Source organism: Odocoileus virginianus, chromosome 1, assembly GCF_023699985.2.
Source record: "Odocoileus virginianus isolate 20LAN1187 ecotype Illinois chromosome 1, Ovbor_1.2, whole genome shotgun sequence".
Lineage (NCBI taxonomy): Eukaryota > Metazoa > Chordata > Mammalia > Artiodactyla > Cervidae > Odocoileus > Odocoileus virginianus.
Window position 1 is genome coordinate 1526447 of NC_069674.1, and position 4674 is coordinate 1531120.

Sequence of the window (4674 nt, forward strand, 5' to 3'; positions counted from 1 at the left end):
CAGCAGATCCTAGCGGAGAAGCTCTGGGAGAAGGAAATGCTGGAGAGGGGAGTTAGAGAACTGATGCCTAGAGACCCAAGCACAAAGAAACCACCACCACGTCAAGAACGTCTGCGTGCAGGGTACAGTGAGCCACAACGCAACGGAAGTCTCAGGCTGTCTGTGTATGTTTGGCTCGATTTTTTAAAAGAAATGTGTATTATTTATTTAATTATTTTGTTTGGTCACACGGGATCTTAGTTGCAGCATTTGGTGCGCTAGACCTTTAGTTGTGTGTGGGATCTAGTTCCCTGACTGGGGATCGAACCCAGGCCCTCTGCATTGGGAGTGCACAGTCTTAGCCACTGGACCACCAGGGAAGTCCACTGTCTCGATGTCCTACAGTCACAGAAACCTCTCCAGAAGGTCAATTCTGGAAAGCAGCAAGTGCTGCTCATGATGGAGGGCTTTCCTGTCCTCCCAGGTCACACTGCCCTCCAGGCCCCACCTGCAACCCTGGGCCCGCTTCACACGCGCATCTTTACGTCCTGATGGCCTGCTGATGACTGGCACCTGTGCTCAGACTGCAGGCACGTCAGGTGGCCCGGCGGCGCTCTCCGTCTTGCTCTCACAGTTTATGTCTGGGGATTATGGCGCTGACTTCCTGGATTAAGTGATTTTTATGACACTCACTTGAAACCTGGCTTAAAAATGCTGTAAAAGAACATTAGTAGCAGGATGTTTAGGAATGGCACTGCCCAGGAGCCCATAAAGGTGACCAAGATATTTCTGACCAGCTTTACAAGCTGCACAGATGAGCCCTTCCAGCTCCTTTAGTAACGCTTGGCAGAGGGGCCCTGGTGAGGTGTCTTCTGCTGTGAGTGACCCTGGGCTCGCTGTGTGGAAAGGCTGCCCCCTGGGGTGTGAGGAGTCCTGGGCAGACCAGACTGCAGAGAGCAGGAGTCTTGGAGAAGCTTCTCAGGGTTCTGGCCACTGGGCGTGGCTTGCAATCCCAGAGCCAAGAGCCAACAGAAAGATGTCAGTTCTCTTAGATGCTCATGAAACCATTCCCTGCTTTAAACAGGAAGACTCGAATGTTGTTTAAAAAAAAAAAAAGGCAATTCTCCGTAACTCAAATCCAACCTAAGACTGAGAGGATTTGGAGGGGTCCAGGGATAACGACAAACTACAGCAAAGCTGATCTGGAAAGTTAAAGATTTGAAAGGGAGGCGGCAAGCAAGGCACGGGGACAAGACGACGCTCTCAGTGGAGCCGCCCCAGGCCCAGCCTGCTCCCCATCTGCACGTGCTCCCTCCTGGGCCTGGCTCTCAGGGCGCACCTCAGCGGCAGGGGAGGAGCCTCAGGCCGCTGCGGGTCCAGGCGGGCAGGTGTCCTCAGGGGGCCTGTGGTGGGGCCTGCAGCCCCTGGGGACGCCCGGGTGAGGTCTGCATCCTCCTGGTGGATTCCCTGACTTGCCTACGGGCACTGTCTCCTCTCCCAGGCTTGGTGGCGAGTGGAGACTCAGATGTGACCCACCCCCTTGCCAGGCAACTCTGGCTCTGCCTCCACCAGGTCCCCCACAGAACGTTTTGCTGGGAGGGTCCTTGGCATAATATAGCCTTTGCCGAAAGCACTTAGGCTGTTTTGACTTCATCTGGAAACTCCCAGGAGGGAGCAAAGGAGAAGAAACTCCCATGGGGGATATGGGGGACTGCCTCCAAGCTTTGTACAAGTGTGCAAATAAATATGTACAAGGATCTTTGCATAACATTATTTGCACAAGAATACAAAAGTCTGAACAACCTGAATGTCTATCCACATATGACTAGTTAAATACATGCACTAAGGACTAGTCAGTGGGACTCACCAAGTGGTGAGAAGGATGGAGTACTGTACCTGTAAGACAGCTGAGATAACTTTACTCCCCTGGGTGCACCCAGAGGAAAAAAAGGAAAAGGAGAGGCCTGACTCCTTAAACATGCCTTCCCTCTTTTTCCTCTTTATTGTTGTTCAGTCACGAAGCCGTGTCTGACTCCTTGTGACTCCATGGACTGCAGCGCACCAAGCTTCCCTGTCCACTATCTCCTGGAGTCTGCTCAGATTCATGTTCATTGAGTCAGTGACGCCATCCCACCATCTCATCCTCTGTCGTCCCCTTCTCCTCCTGCCCTCAGACTTTCCCAGCATCAGGGTCTTTTACAATGAATTGGCTCTTCATATCAGGTGGCCAAATTATTGGAGCTTCAGCTTCAGCATCAGTCCTTCCAGTGAATACTCAGGGTTGACTTCCTTTAGGATTGACTGGTTTGATCTCCTGGCAGTACAACGGACACTCAAGAGTCTTTTCCACAATTTGAAAGCATAAATTCTTCAGCATTCAACTTTCTTTATGGTCTAACTCTCACATCTGTACATGGGAAAACCATAGCTTTGACTATATGGACCTTTGTCGGCAAGTGATGTCTCTGCTTTTTAATATGCCATCTAGGTTTGTCATAACTTTTCTTCTAAGGAGCAAGCATCTTTTAATTTCATGGCTGCAGTCACCAACTGCAGTGATTTGGGAACCCAAGAAAAAATCTGCCAACATTTCCACTTTTTCCCCTTTTATTTGCCATGAAGTGATGGGACCAGATGCCATTATCTTAGTTTTTTGAATATTGAATTTTAAGACAGCTTTTTCAATCTCCTCTTTCACTTTCATCAAGAGGCTCTTAGTTCTTCTTTGCTTTCTGCCATTAGTGTGGTTTCATCTGCATATCTGAGGTTGTTGATATTTCTCCGGCAATCTTGATTCCAACTTGTGCTTCATCCAGCTTGGCATTTTGCATAATGTACTCTGCACAGAAGTTAAATAAGCAAGGTGACAACATACAGCCTTGACGTACTCCTTTCTCAATTTTGAATTAGTCCATTGTTCCATGTCTGGTTCTAACTATTGCCTCTTGACCTACACACAGGTTTCTCAGGAGACAGGTGGTCTGTTATTCCCATCTAATTAAGAATTTTCCATCGTTTACTGTGGTCCACACAGCCAAGGGCTTTAGCATAGTCAGTGAAGCAGAAGTTTTTTTTTTTTAAATTCCCTTGCTTTTTCTACAATCCAATGAAAGTGAAAGTGAAAGTTGCTCAGTTGTGTCTGACCCTTTGTGACCCCATGAACTAGTCCATGGAATTCTCCAGGCCAGAATACTGCAGTGAGTAGCCATTCCTTTCTCCAAGGGATCTTCCCAACCCAGGGATCAAACTCAGGTCTCCTGCATTGTGGCCAGATCTTTTACCAGCTGAGCCACAAGGGAAACCCTATGATCCAATGGATGTTGGCAATTTGATCTCTGCTTCCTCTGTCTTTTCTAAATCCACTTGTAAATCAAGAAGTTTTCTGTTCACATACTGCTGAAGCCTAACTTGAAGGATTTTGAGCACTACCTTGCTAGCACACGAAATGAGTACAATCATATGGTGGTTTGAACATTCTTTGGCATTGCATTTCCTTGGTACTGGAATGAAAACTGACCTTTTCCAGTCCAGTGGCCACTGCTGACTTTTCCAAATTTGCTGGCATATTGAGTGCAGCACTTTAATGGCATCACCTTTTACGATTTTAAATAGTTCATCTGGAATTAAATCACCTCCACTTGATTTGCTTGTAGTAATGCTTCCTAAGGCCCACTTGACTTCACACTTAAAGATGTCTGGGTCTAGGTGAGTGACCACACCATCATGGTTATTTGGGTCATGAAGATCTTTTTTGTATAGTTCTTCTGTGTACTCTTGCCACCTCTTCTTAATATCTTCTGTTAGGTCCATACCATTTCTGCCCTTTATTGTGCCCATCTTTGCATGAAATGTCCCCTTGGTATCTCTAATTTTCTTGAGGAGATCTCTAGTCTTTCCCATTTCATTGTTTCCCTCTGTCTCTTTGCATTGGTCACTTAGGAAGGCTTTCTTATCTCTCCTTGGTATTCTCTGGAACTCTGCATTCAGATGGGTATATCTTTCCTTTTCTTTTTTTTGCCTCTCATGTCTCTTCTTTTCTCAGCTACTTGTAAGGCCTCCTCTGACAACCACTTTGCCTTCTTGCATTTCTTTTGCTTAGGGATGGTTTTGGTCACCGCTTCCTGTATCCCTTTCTTCTTTAGAAAGCAATTTAAGCAATTCTTTAGAAAGCAATTTAAAAGTTAGTGTAACAAGTGTTGAAAGTTCAGCATCCATTTTCCAAAGCTCTGACTGCCCTTTCCTAGAGCAGTTTATGAGCTGGTTCTGCAACAAGAACATTTTCTCAACCAGGCTGTGTCCTTGCTGTCACCTGTGCCAAGGCCAGAAAAGACCCGCACAGACAGGACTTCGGGGGAGTGGGGGCCTGCTCTCTGCTCTGGCTGGCGGACGTTTCCCGGGGCCAGAGCTGCTCTCCTTTAGGGTGGGCCCAGGGCACGTGCTCTGCCTCTGTGCATCCTGTCCCCCTCCTGGCCTGGGGCACCACAACTTCTTCCCCTGCTGCTTCCCTTCCTGCCTTTCAGCGTGCTCCTGGGTGGGAAAGCTCCCCTCCTCCCGATCAGAGATACAGTGCTTTTGTGTGTACACTGCCTGGGGACAAGCTTTAAAGACGTCTGTGCAAGCCTCTTCTTGTCTTGGAATTCCTGGGGTCCTGTGTTCCCGTGGCTGTCGGATGGTTACTGTGTAAAGGCTGGGGCC

At 47.9% G+C, this 4674-nt stretch overlaps 1 non-coding gene across 1 annotated transcript; it reads right to left on the reverse strand.

Annotated features, from left to right (window-relative positions):
* Window positions 1-286: 286 nt before the first annotated feature.
* On the reverse strand, window positions 287-359 carry TRNAG-CCC (transfer RNA glycine (anticodon CCC)). Its single transcript has one exon. It is a non-coding gene; the product is annotated as a tRNA-Gly (tRNA).
* Between the last annotated feature and the right edge of the window lie 4315 nt (window positions 360-4674).